Source organism: Lepidochelys kempii, chromosome 4 (genome assembly GCF_965140265.1).
Source record: "Lepidochelys kempii isolate rLepKem1 chromosome 4, rLepKem1.hap2, whole genome shotgun sequence".
Taxonomy (NCBI): domain Eukaryota; kingdom Metazoa; phylum Chordata; order Testudines; family Cheloniidae; genus Lepidochelys; species Lepidochelys kempii.
The window spans coordinates 55,322,734-55,337,077 of NC_133259.1; positions in this window are offsets into that span (position 1 = coordinate 55,322,734).

A 14,344-nucleotide genomic window follows, 5' to 3' on the forward strand; every position below is an offset into this window, starting at 1 on the left:
GCTGACAACCTACTACTATGATCAATTACTCCATTAGCTCAAGTGGCAGAGGTCTGTACAGTATATCTAAAGGCTCCAACACTGCATGGGGTGTCACTAAGCTGCCACAGGATAGAATTTTAGATTTTCAGGTTGCTTTTTAAAAATTGCTATGAAATTACTAGACACATGACACTATGTTAAAAGAATATTAAGGTTGCAAAGTCAAGCACTCAAAAGTTAGGAAATGCTACAATTAAGGTTGCCTATGTAACTTTCATTTGGTCCCCTTGTGTGTATGTATTATGATTCTTAATTACATGATCACATACTCTTATTTCCTCAGGACCCTTGCCTCATTCAGTGCCCAGGATGTACTTGCTCTGGGGATGACTCATGGTTGTGTAGTAAAGGAGGCTGTTGTGTGCAGGACCCTGGTTTCCTTTGTTCCAGAAGTTGGAAGCTGTGTAGTGAAAGAGGCATGAGATTACTGGAAGAGAAAGGAGGGTCTCATGGATAAGGCAATTGAATGCTGCCTTGAAGAAGTGGAGTCGATCCCTGCCTCTCTCCTAGAGTTCCTATGTGATGCCTGGTTACTAATTGTTTGTTCCTCTGTTTCTGGGTGCCTGACTTGAGATCCCAGCGTTTGATTTGAAGAAGTACAGTTGAAGTCAATGGAAGCTGTGCTTTGAACATGTAAGTGTTATATAATGCTAAATACTCTTAAAATCCAGTCCTAATGGTCTCACACAGGACACCCAAATTAGTGGATAATTTTATCTTAATCAGTGTTCCTTTGCTTCCCATCTGCAAACCTGGGATAATATGATACATTCATCTCACAGGAGTGTGGAGAAGATAAACTAATCAATGGTAGTGAAGCACTCCGATACCATATTGATGAGTACCATAAAAAAGAAAATTAATAATTCTGTCTTCAGAACAGGTTTCAAATAATGTACAGTAAATAAGACTGAGGCCACACATTGTACAATGAGAAAACAAAATATTGAATAACTATTCATTAAATTAACACTGCCCATCACTGAATGATGCAGCGGTCATATGGAAAAAACAGTAGACGATCATGTAATTAAAGATTTATAGTAATGCAAACACACACAAAAGCAAATTAAGGCTATACAGGTAACCTTAATATTAGTATTGACTAACTTGTGAGTGTCTGACTTTGCAGCTTTAATAATGTTCTTTTAAAATCATTTGTGTGTATAATCCCTATTTAAATTGTCTTAATTAGGCTTCAGAATTAACACGTCCAGCTAAAGGGGACATTTCACACCTCTAGGACCTGAGCTTTCTGGCTCCCTGCGGACTCAGATATTACAGTATCGTGTCACATTCAGTTTACATTTGGAAGGATTTCTTCACAACCACTGTGGCTATCATCTCATTTTTTTCTAAGTGAAAGATAGATTCTTCAAACTTGATATTAAAGATATGGTCCTGTTCACCACCACATTACAGCTCAATCTGACTGCTGTGCAGCACACAGACTCAACTGTTTTTAGAGTTGGCTAATACTCATGCACACAAAAGAATTAATTTAAAAATTTGTATTTTTTCTTCAAAACTACAAAGGTACAACTTCTCACTGAGGAATATCAAATGTGAATTGTGTTCAAGATTGGGTTTTTGTTTGTTTGTTTTTGTAGTATTGGCAAGCAAAAATGTCTTCATTTTTTAAAGCTGAAGGAGTACATTTTATCCTTTGACAATAACGGCAGCTACAGCTGAACGGTTTTCCTCAAACTTTCTCAAAAAAATCATCTGTGGGCTGAAAGAAATATAGAAAGTTTTGACTGCAAAGCATAATTTCTCAGAAATGTATGAACAAATGAAACAGCACTTTACAATGGAAGTGTGTAATCTTTAGGCCAGTCATGCACTCTTAACTCTCACTACATTTGATTTAAATGCAATTTTATACTTCGATTTCAGAGAATCAGACTCAATGGAAGCTTTGCCTGAGTAAAGTAGTGTAGAATCAGACTCTTAGAATTTGAGCCAATTTCTCCTTTCAGATACTGCACTGGTATATCTCAGAGCTGAATTTAGCTTTTTAGCGGTGACATTCACTACTACAAATGCCAAAAGGCCAAATTCCGTTCTCACTTACAGGTGAACAACTTCCAGTGAAATCAGTAGGGACTGTACTCAGGGAACTGACAGTGCTGGTTCAGACAATGCTGTCAAACCCATCACAGCAGTGGGCTCCTGGGTCACGAGGGTATGAAAGCACAAGGGACAAGTTGAAATGTTAATGTTCAATATTCCTTCCCCAATCCTGTGGGGTGTGGAATACAAGCTGTGGCACATTGACTGAGAAGTTAAATTGCCCCTTTGTTGTAGCTGGCTGGGAGCACATCACAGCAACTTCCCTCAATCTATTTAAAAGGAAATTTCCATCCACTGTTACACATACACGCCACATTCCCTGCCACTCCATTGTGGGCTTGAACAGCTCCCTCATTCAGCTGGCATATACATTTGAAGCAAGTGTGGGGGTGCAAATGAAATTACACGTAAATAGCATGATTTTCAGACATGCTGATCACCCATCATTCTTAAGGAAGGTTACTGGGTACTGATCACTTTTGAAAATCTAGTCATAAATCTTAAGACCCATAGCAAGTGGCCCAGCTAAATGCAAGGAGTCTGAGACTTGCTTGAACTAGCCTTGGTAACCGAGAGCAGAATTTGGCCCATAATATTTATAACGTTTCCTCTTTTGTTTGAAGATGAGTTGAAATATTTGTAGTTACACAGCACTTTAATGTGGTTGTAATTACCTCAGAAAGACTTTTAATACTTGATAAAATCAAACCATGTTTTTGATTAAAATAAATGTGTCTGTTTTATCAAACAGGATGGACAGATGAACACATTGCTGATACAATGTAAAGCAATGCAAAAAAAAATTCTTCAGCATGAGCAAGAAAAATACTGAACCAGTACAAGACACAGATATTTAATTTCTTGTATTTATACAAAAACAGAGGAAAAGATCCTTGGGTTCATTTGAAGGCTAATTCCTGTAATTTAGGTATTTTAAAACAATATATTTCTCTTTGGGAAACGTACTACCCTGTTGTCCAGCACTCAAAGTTTACTAGAGTTTTGTGGGAAAAGAGCTGTTTGGCAGCGTCCCAGTCCATAAGGATCTGAGAATGATGTGCCAGAAAGACTCAGGAGGCCCAAAAAGTCACTTTAAAATATTGAAGTTTTCCTTTTCAGGGGCCCAGTTCAGGGGTTTCAATCTGTTTCATAGATTTCTTTACACTGCAGCACAAAAGCTAACAATTTGCTACAGGCTCCCACAAACCCACAAGTATTACTATATTTAATCAGTGTTGCTACTTCAAAAAGGAGGATTTTATTTTTATTTGTTTTCATGGTTACTAAAACTTTTTTCCAGTAACAGCTATTCATTTGAAATGTATTTAGCAAGAATGTCTTCCAGTCACGATTGCTTATACTATATGTTTGCTGGGATCAGAGTCTATTGTCATCCTCATATGGCTTTGGGTTTTTCTATCCTCCTGTTTATAAAGAAAGTGAGCATTTGTCTTTATAATTTTATTCCATAATGAATGATTAAATCTAATCACATGCATAAGCTGTTACAGTATCTTTAGCTAAATAAATCTATGTGAGGATAAAAGAAGAATCATGCACATATACTGAAAACAAAAGCCTTTTTACTTTTCTTGTCCTCTTTTCAGCAGCTCTTTGAGCCACTTTACAGAACACTTCTGGGAAGGATTCAGGTTAAAATTCACAAAGTGATTCCTTTTAATTGATTTGTTTTAAAGTGAAGAGAGCTGCATAGCTTTGGCAGAAATGTAGGAGCCTCAAGAACTAGGTACAAAATGGTATGCCTTCCCCACAGATATACAGTTTCTTCTTTCTTTAACACTCCACTTCCATTGAATTAAAAGGAAGTTTTGCTATTGATTTCAAAGGGAAGGATCAAGACCTTTATCTTTAATAAGCTGTACCTTTTTGGGTGGTGATAGGGAGGGTGATTGGAAGTACTCTATTTTAACATTTTTAAGGGAGTTGTGAAACTAACAGCAGTCAGAGAAACACAGAAATTAAAGACAGAAAAGACCTACTAGGTCATTTTGCCCGTTCTGCCCTCTGCAATATATTAGAGTAATGCAGAACACCACTGACAGGGTTTTGCCACGCTTTATGCTTTTGCTGTATAACTTACAACACTAAGCGAAAGTCCAGAAAGGGAATGAAGTAGTATATTCTCCCCCATGCCATCAGAGGCATTGCATATCCCAAGATTTTCCACAAGCTGAATGTCTCCGGGAACTGATGCTGGTTCAAAGGTCTTTCCAGCCTGTTCACAGCATTGCCGTGGCTTGTAGAGCCATGATAGATCCTTAAATCCTTTTTCTTTTGTGCCGTTGTTTTATTAAAGTTGCTTATTTAAAACAAGTCTAAAGATAGAAGATTGGAAAACAGCACTGAAGATCAGGGATAGAATAAACTAGAAAATAATTCCACTGGTTTTGTAATGAGAAGGTGTCTTATTTTTAAAAACTGTTAAAATATTTCATACCGGAGAGAATAAATATTTTACTTGTATTTTTTGTGTCCCTTTGTATCTTCTTTCTCTATCTATACTGCTTAAAAATGTGTTGTCCACAGCGACAGCATCTAAAATTAACATTGAAGAACTCTAGCATTTTAAACAAACATTCTAGAGATGAATGTACCAAAAACAACACAAATGGGCTAATTCTAAAAACAATACTTCCATCATCACAAATGGTTCCAACATTTTCATTAAAAACACATGAAGTATTTCATAGTCAGTAAGTCAATGTAAACCCATCATAAAAAGAGAAATAATGCTTATGAATATCATTTACAAAACTATTGTTTAATAAATAGTCTTACATTTGGTGCAAACCAGAGAAGACCCACACAACAAAGTTTCTATTATGTCACCTGAAAATTTTGAACACAGAACGCAAATTGAGTTCTCTGCATTATACATATTTGTGCTGATTTACATATGTATGTTATCCAAATTTTTGCCTCTGTTTTGTACACATACATTTGGTTTCCAATGGAGGAATCAATATATTTTCCTAGCATAATGTAATCTGATATATTTACTGTATGTATGTATATTCACATGTAATTTAGGGTATATAATATGATTAACATTGAATTAATGTCATTACAGCAGTGACCATCCTTTAATAAAAATCCCATTTTAATGCATAACTGCTATACATATCTGTAAAACTAAAAGATTTTCTCAGCAGTCAAATCCTCTATTCCCTTTCCTTATGAAAATCTGTATTCTGTACTTCTTTTCTGAGGTCTCTAAAAGAGACTACTAGTGTATTATGTTTACACTACACTTGAGAATTTCTCAGTATTCACCCCTTGTACATAGACTGGCTTCAATTTTAGAACTATAGCACACCCTAGTGGTTATTACTGCTGTTTTACTGCATTTCTCTTGCATATTATTTGTCACCTTTTCTGCACTAGGAAGGCTTCAGGTCTTTTCCTGTCCTTGCTTTATTAATGAACTAAAAGTAACAAGGGTTAAATGACTGAACTGAGATAATCCAGGAGTATGGAGGTTTTAGATATTGCTGTATTCAGGTCCTTTTATTTGTCTTTTTAAGTTCAAAACACACCTCTCTGTCATATCATTAGTTTTTAAGCAGAATTCACAGTAGTTAGTGGCACAATACACCCAGTAAATTTCATTTTCTCATAAAAGATATCCTTTATATGAGTTTTGTTTCTATCTGAGCATCCTTTTTTAGGTAATTGGGGAGAATGGTTGTACAAGATAGTAATTAAAAGTTCACACCCTGAATAAAACTATAATGCTAACCTCAGGAATGAAGGGTATCAAATGTTTCAATGCATTTTGTAACAGTTAAATCATTGAAATCGGTCTGTTGAAGTGATGAATCATGAGTTATTATGAGAGTTTTAAAAATATTTAATATTTAAAAATATGTTAGTGATCTTTTTAAAATACAAATAAGTGACATCTCTGAATACACCAATTTAGTAGCTTTTTAGCTCTCTTTTATTTTTGAGGTGGGAAACTGTGAATGATAACTAGGTATTTTAATGTTAAACCCACTGAAAATATTGAACATCATGGGCCCAATTCCATTCCAGGTAACTTCGGTGTGATTAGATGGCTGCAAAACGTTCTCCCAGAACAGTATATACCTCAGAGTCTCTGATAACACAGATAATGGTTTTATAAGAGTATTTCTCTTTCCAAAGACTAGCAAGTATACATTTTACCTGGCACAAAGGAACAGATCTGTAAATAGAGTATTATTTATATATTATTATAGGGGCTAAAACTGCCTTCTTTACTTCTGTTGGGCATGTGGGATAGAGGGCATAAGGTGCATCTTCCTCCCATGTAAGTAGTAGGGTAGGACCCTATCATAGTATCCAAGAGAAGGTGACCACAAGAGGTGGGCCTGGCTAACTTGCCAGTTAATGCACCATGGTGGCCCATGTCCCCAGGGGAATGTGGTATCTTTTGTACCCCAGCTGGTTAGTGCCAATCCTGCCATTAGCAGCACACACTAGCCTGGGCTGTGCTTTTACTCCTGTTCAGAGAATTAGCAAAAAGTGTCTTCCACAGCACATTGCCCTGCCCTGTTAAAATGATACCCACAGGTCCCGACTGAGCCACCAGGCCAGCTGGATATTTGCCTGGTAAACGGTCTGCTTCCTGCTGCTACACTTCTGGTCTAGTCCCCTCTCCCAATCTGGTATTAGTTAGCTACAGGAAGACCTTTGCAGCAGGGGCTGCTGCTGTGGAGGAGAAGCAGGTCACTCAGGGACATGACCCTTCCCAGTTGCTGTTCCTTCTTATTTGGATTCCTTGCTGCTCCTTTCTGACTCAATGCTGGCATCCCTTATAATTTTATTGCAAGGCTCATGATATTTAGTGTTTCTTTTAATGTGCTAGCTCCTGGAATCATATTCTTACAGATCAACTTTAATTTTAAACAAGTACATTTCTAATCTTCATGATTTCAGATAAATGATTTAAAAGGTGATTCCTAAAGACTCAAAATCCAGAAAGCAAATAAGACGATAAAAATAAATTATGTCTTTCTTCTCAGACTTTTTAAGCCAGCTTCATGATATTTTTGGTGCCTGACATGTTTTTGAAATATTGGACACTGTCTCTGTTGTACCAATAAAATAAAAACCAGCAGGATCTTATTAAAGGGGAAAAGGCAAAATCCCACATTTATTGTGAATACAGAAAGAATCATAGTAAGCAGTTAGTTATAGCTATAACATTCCATTCAATTTCATATTTATTCACACATTCATTCATACACACACACACACAGGTTCTGCAAGGTTGTTATCATAGTTACCAGCCTTAGAGTTGCTTGTGCCAAGCCACTGGCCAGGCGGCCTGGACACAAGGAGGGAGCAGGACCTTGTCAGATGCTCATCTGATGCTCCTGGAAGTTGGTTTGCAGAATCAGACCCCAAAGTTCTCACTTTCTAGAGTCCATTTTTATAGGAATTTCTTCCTATGCCAGTCTGTGGGAATTGCTTCATCATGCTGTTCCTGAATCAATCAGCAGATGGCACATTCCTGATGGCTCCGTGCTGCCAGATGTTATCTTGTTCTTCAGTTCTCCCATCCTTGAGGCTGTTGGGTGGATTCCAGTCTGCCCTCCGGGGGTCCTCTGGTTGTTTCCACTTGACGCCTTCTTCAGCCGATGGACACTGGATTCTTAGGCTGGCACCTCCCTGATCATTCATTTATTATCCACACCAAGCATCCATCCACATACATCCTCTATCTCTATTTTAATCACAATTGTTAACAAAGCGAGATAAATACAACAAAAGGGCGGGGAGCCTCTTTGTGCTGTTTCTGTTATTACAAAGTAATGCTTTGAGTCTCTCTGTGTGAGTAGTCGTTGTTACAAAGTATTGCTTTGAGAACAGACTCTGTCTTAGAATGTACTAACACAATTAGCAGCCAAAAACCAAGAGACCTCCCTCTTAATTAGTAATACCCTGGAATTTAAACTATGGGGAATCAAACTCATTTGTGATTTTAATACAGAACTTCTTTAATATGATCCAACATCACTGGTATTACCAATCTCTCACCCAATATGGGTGAGGTGAAGGTCGAGCCAACAGCATTCCCTGTTCTAACCCAACAATCTTCTCCTGCAAGCAATCCCATCTGCTTCTATCTGCCACAGATCCCTCTATAGGGCTATGGAATGAAAGAGAAGATCCCCTGCTCATGAGCTCCTTCCAGGGCTGGGAAAGATGTGAAGATCCCACCCACCTGTTCCCTGCCTAGAAAGAGGAATGGGAAATAAAATCCCAGCAGCTCTAATTCCAGCACCAACCATAGGTGGATAGGTGTTCTACTTCCTTAAAACTATAGCAGAAAACCAAGTGGGAGGCAGAAAATAAAATGTTCTAAACAAAAGCTCAACAGTGAATCAAAGGGAGAGAGAGACAGAAACTGCCATCTTCTCAGCAATAAGTACATAACAGGTAATTACTTGTTAGAAGAGGGAGAGCATAGTTTCTGTAGACTAAAAGTTCCTTGTTTAATGTTAGAAAAACAACTGGGGGGGGGGAATTCTTTACTCGTCACATGACCTTGCCAGGTGAGGGGGCAATTATGGTTTATTCCTTCTGCCATAGTTGGTTGAAGACTGTTTGCTGAGGATGTGCTAGACAGCATCGTTTACCCCCTGCCTGTGCTATTCTGGGCAAGATTTCATTCCTTTATATTAAACACCACTCTAACCCAGATCATACCCAACAGTCCTCCTCACTACAGAAAGCATTCCAATGTTCTGTGAATCCTAACTTGTCACTCTTTTGGAGCTGCCTAGGTGACTGTTGGGCTTTGGGCTAAGAGATATATGGGATCAATTAAAAGACATTTGTTCTATGCTGCTAGACATAGATGATGAAATTTTGGAAAGGTTTTCATATTACTGAACTTGACAGGAGTGTGACATTACTTCCTTGGAGCAAGACTTCATAATAAGCTTGCTGAATTTAAGAACACTTGGCACCCATCCTTTGTATATTGTAACAAGTCAGAACATTGATAGATGTGCCCTTCTGAGAGCTGGTGTGAGAGGAGTTATTTATGTTTGATTGCTTTATGGCCACTATTTTCTGTGTTACACAGCCTCTGGTCTTTATGTTCCATAATATACTTTGAGTCACTGTACTTAAATTAAAAAAAAATAAAACTAAGTAAGTGCTGTACCAAGGAAATACAGATGCTCATTCACTATAACAGGAATTCATGATTAAAAGTGTCAATCAACCTAGCAATAATAATAATGAAACAAGTCCCCAGATCAGTGTAACCTTGAGCAAAGGAGCCACACTGGAAATTATCACACAAGCTGCTGGTGAGAGATGCTTCTGGAGTTGACCACCGCCCATTCTCCTCAGTCACCATCCATAAAAAAAACAAGGAAGCAGGTAGGCAAGGATGGCAATTTACCAGATTCTCATAGCAAAGATCAAAACTTTCTGGAACTGGTGTCACTATTGTTATATTCAAACATGACAGAAGCCAGTGATGGGAAAGAATGGGATGGTTTGTGTTGATAAAGAGGGAACCTATGGTACTTTAAAAATTATTTTTGTTTCAGTTTTAAAATGGTTTATGAAGTTTTAATAAAATAAAAATACGATAACAGTGTTCTCTTCTGGATGGAATCAGGACTAATCAACAGCATGTTACAGACTGCACACTACAAAGAATGAATAGAAATTTTCCCCTCGTTTAAAAGAGGTAGGGGGCTTGTTTTTTTGTTGCAGGAGGACCAGAGTTGGGGAAGGGGGAAAAAGATAGTTCTTTACGAGAGAAGGCATGAAACAGTTACAATGGGGTGATGGTGAACTGATTTTCCTCAGCTCCTGCATTAAAGAACAGTGCTTGCTGCAGGTGATCAGTAAGGGAATGACCCCTTGTATTGTTTTAAAAATAAAATGTAGTGGCAGGGAAAAGAAGAATTACACTCCTGAGAATCAAGCAGAAAAAAAGGCATGTGGAACCAAGAGAAACTATGTCATAGTCTGACAGAGATGGAGGCTTGCAAATTAAACAGAACCTCAGAGTCTTCAGGAACAGAGGATGTGCAGGAGGCTATACAGAAAAAGGCTATATAAGTGGCATGGGGCTCTTTGCGTCATAGCCAAGCAGAAGTTTTAAAAGTCAGCTCAGGGAGGAGCTCCCGGCTAGGGAGTAATCAGATCAGCTGTGCCCAGTTAGGCCCAGAACCTTAAAAAGATACTGAATTAGTTCTGGGAGATATTGCTGCCTTGAAGCATGAAACAAAAAGGTACAGAACGGTGAGCAACAGATAAGAACTGCAAGAGCTCAGAATAAAAATCTATGCCAAACCCCGTGAACAGCACAATCCTTGAGGGGTTTTATACCAGTAGGCTCTGCTGCTGAAGAAACCTGAAGGAGTCCACTAGTGACCAGCATCTTTCTCCTTGTTGTAGAATCAGATTATGCCCAAAGACTGCTGGCAGCCTGCTCCCACTCCAGCAGCAGATTTTGAGGGGGCACTGGTGCTGTGCTCTGGTATTAGGAGTAATTTTAAGGAAGACTCATCATAACCAGCTTCTCAGCTTCCTTTAATATCACTAGGCATTGGTGATTTTCCCATTAATAATTCTAAACACCAATTTAACCATACATTTCTTTATTCAATCCAAAGCCAAATGGTACTTTATGCAGTTGCTCTATATATGCTTAAAAAGACCAAACAATAAGCAATTTACTACATCCAAGCAGTAACAAAACATTTAATAGCATTTGATCAAGATACTTACTAATGGGCTAAACCCAGGAGTGCTAGACCCATATTGGTTGACTCCAGCATGGTCAGGCAACTACTAGCAATGAACCCTTTAAGGGTTTACTTTTTATACCCTTTAACAAACTAGTGATGTCACTGCCAATTACTGACTTCAGGTAAGGTGCCACAAGTACTCCTTTTCATTTTATGGATACAGACTAACACGACTGCTACTCTAAAACCAATTGGAGACAGTTCACCCTTATTTCCAGTCTTAATCTAGATAAGATTTACAACCTCCTTTCTTCCTAAGGCCTTTCCTCTCCTCCTTGCTGCCCAATTTTATCTGGGTTCACAGAGGCTTTAACACTAATGTGTGGGTTGGGGAATGGCTGTGTTGGCTCATTTTAAGACAGATTCTCTTTAATTTACAACCATCTGTAGTCACCCCTATTGGCTAGAGGCCTTCATTTTAGAAACTTCCCCTTACCTTGTTAGTTAGTCTTTGAACCAGACATCCTCCCGACTTTATTCCTTCTGTCCTTATTATTTTCAAGGTTTTCCTTCTACTTGTTAGTCAGGGCCTTTCTTTACAACATATATATTTTTTCTTAACGAAACAAACTAACTTTAATTTTATACTTATACTACACTAAAACAGGGAGGAGGGTTTGACCTTCAAAGAGCCAAAATGATGGGGAAAATTGTGTTAATTTTTAAATTCATTGTTAAATCATGAATTACCAAGAAATAAAACTGCTTGCTATCAGTTTGTATGTATTTATTATGGAAAATTCACTGTGGAGATTAATATACTCGCAGGTTTGCTTTACCCTAGTTATTCCAGAAACTCTCCTTTTAAATAAATTCCTTAAGAGAACTTTTTCTGTTCAACAGGAGGGGTAGTTCAGTGGTTTGAGCACTGGCCTGCTAAACCCAGGCTTGTGAGTTCAATCCTGGAGGGGGCCATTTAGGGATCTGGGGCAAACAGTGGGGACTGGTCCTGCTTTGAGCAGGGGGTTGGACTAGATGACCTCCTGAGGTCCCTTCCAACTCTGATATTCTATGATTCTATGATTTTCTAATAGACAATAGAAAGGAGCATAAATTCTGGCAAGTCAAGTATAAAAACATAATTAGACAAGCAAAAAATAATTGGAAGAGCACCTAGTAGCTGACTCAAAAACTAACAGCAAAAAAAATGTTCACTACATCAGAAACAGGAAACCTGCCAAACAAACAGGTCCCTTCAGAAAGGTCCCTCACCAAAGGTCTTAAGCAAACTAAGCAGTCATGGGATAAGAGGGAAGATCCTCTCACTGGTTAAAAGACAGGAAACAAAGGGTAGGAATAAACTGTCAGTTTTCAGAATGCAGAGAGGTAAATAGTGGTGTCCCCAGGGGTCTGTACTGGGACCAGTGCTGTTCAACGTGTTCATAAATGAGCTGGAAAAGGGGACAAACAACAAGGTGGTAAAATTGGCAGATGATACAAAACTACTCAAGCTAGTTAAGTCCAAAGCAGACTACAAAGAGATCTCACAAAACTCGATGACTGGGCAACAAAATGCAAAATTCAATGTTGATTAATGCAAAGTAATGTACACCGGAAAACATAATCCCAACTACAGTACAATCTCAGAGTTCCAAACACCTCAGGAATGGTGGTTGTTCGTAACTCTGAAATGTTCGTAACTCTGAACAAAACATTATGGCTGTTCTTTCAAAGGTTTACAACTGAACATTGACTTAATACAACTTTGAAACTTTACTATGTAGAAGAAAAATGCTGCTTTAACCATATTAATTTAAATGAAACAAGTACAGAAACAGTTTCCTTACCTTGTCAAATATTTTATTAACTTTCCCTTTATTTTTTTAGTAATTTATGTTTAACACAGTACTGTAGTGTACTTTGCTTTTTTTTTTTGTCTCTGTTTCTGCCTGATTGCACACTTACAGGTCCAAATGAGGTGTGTGGCTGACCGGTCAGTTCGTAACTCTGAGGTTCTACAGAAAAGCTGTTGTCTAGTGACCGCACCAGAGAACAGGATTTTGTTCTGAACTCTGCCTCTGCTTTGATGTGTGACCTTGGGCAAACTACATATCTTTGCTGTGCTTCTGATTTCCCAACTGTAAAACTCAGTGACTGCCTGACAAAATGGCAATGGTGCTGCCAGAATTTTTGTATTAAACCTCCTACTCTCTCTACCCCTATACCTATGAATATGAAGACAGTAGGTTTTTTTGGTTCTGTGTATTTGTTTTTTTAGGGGGAAAGAGGGTTCCTTCGCAGCAGTAGGATCTTTTCAGTCTTGGCTTTATTTTCCACACAAGTCTGGCCATCATCCCTTTTATATGTGTTCTAGGGCTGTAGTATTAGCAGTAGAAACTCAGTAATGGTTATGCCTTAAAGACATAGGGTTGGATCCACAAGGGGTTTTAGGCATTACAAAACTGAGCATCACAGCACCTAGCTTTTAGGTACCTGGAAAATCACTGTGATCCACAAAGCCTGAGTTTGGTGCTTAGGCTCTTATACAATGAATGTGGAGAGACAGGCACACCAGAATGCAAGCTACAAGGGAGCTGCCTAAGCTAGCCAGTGGGAGACATTGACCAGAGGGTGTGTGACAAGCACCCCTGCTCGGAAGGAGGTGCCTAGCTCTGCTAGTGATCCATAACGTGGAGGAAGATGGATGCTTGGCCACCTATGTTGTGTGCAGGACCTGAAACAAAACAGCTGGGGGGAGAGGAAGCTCCCTTGTGATCTCTCACCTCTCAGATGAATGCTCTAGCCACTGTGGGCTATAGGATAGTCTGATGTGAATCTCCCTCAATCTCTGCTATTGAAGTTGTTCCACTTTAACTAAACAATGTTATACTTAAACATGAATTGGGCTAGATAAAGAGTAAGAAGGACACTATAGCCTAGTGGTTGCAGCACTCACCTAAGAGATGGCAAATCCCTGTTAAGCTGGAGGGTCTCTCACATCCTGCGTGGGTGAGTACCCTAACAACTAAGGTAAAGATTATAAAGGGTAAAGACTCCTCTCTCTTTCCCCCCTCCCAAGCTGCTTTGTATGAACTTGCCTGAGGGGCATAATCTAGTAGGCAGGCCCCTGCATACAACTGGAGCAGCTGAACACCTGTCATTCTCAGTTTGTGACTCGCTCTGCAGCTTATGCAGAAGACAGGTGCCTGGGCACCTAAGAGTGAGGCTGTCATACTCATGCCCAGATGGAAAAAAATAGGTGCCAAGTAAGTTTAGGCATCAACAAGTTTAGGTGGTAGCCAAGCAGGAATTTTGTGGATTGCAGAGGCACCTAAAAAAGGGACTTGGATGCCTAAGTACCTTTTTGGATCTTGGAATGTGCAGAACCCTTTTCATTTATCCATTGCGGGGGTTGCTTCTCCCAGTCCACTGCAGAAGCTGCTGGTGATTTTGAACCAAAATGCCTGGATGTTAGTAATCCATATAGTTTGGGGTTTTTTGTG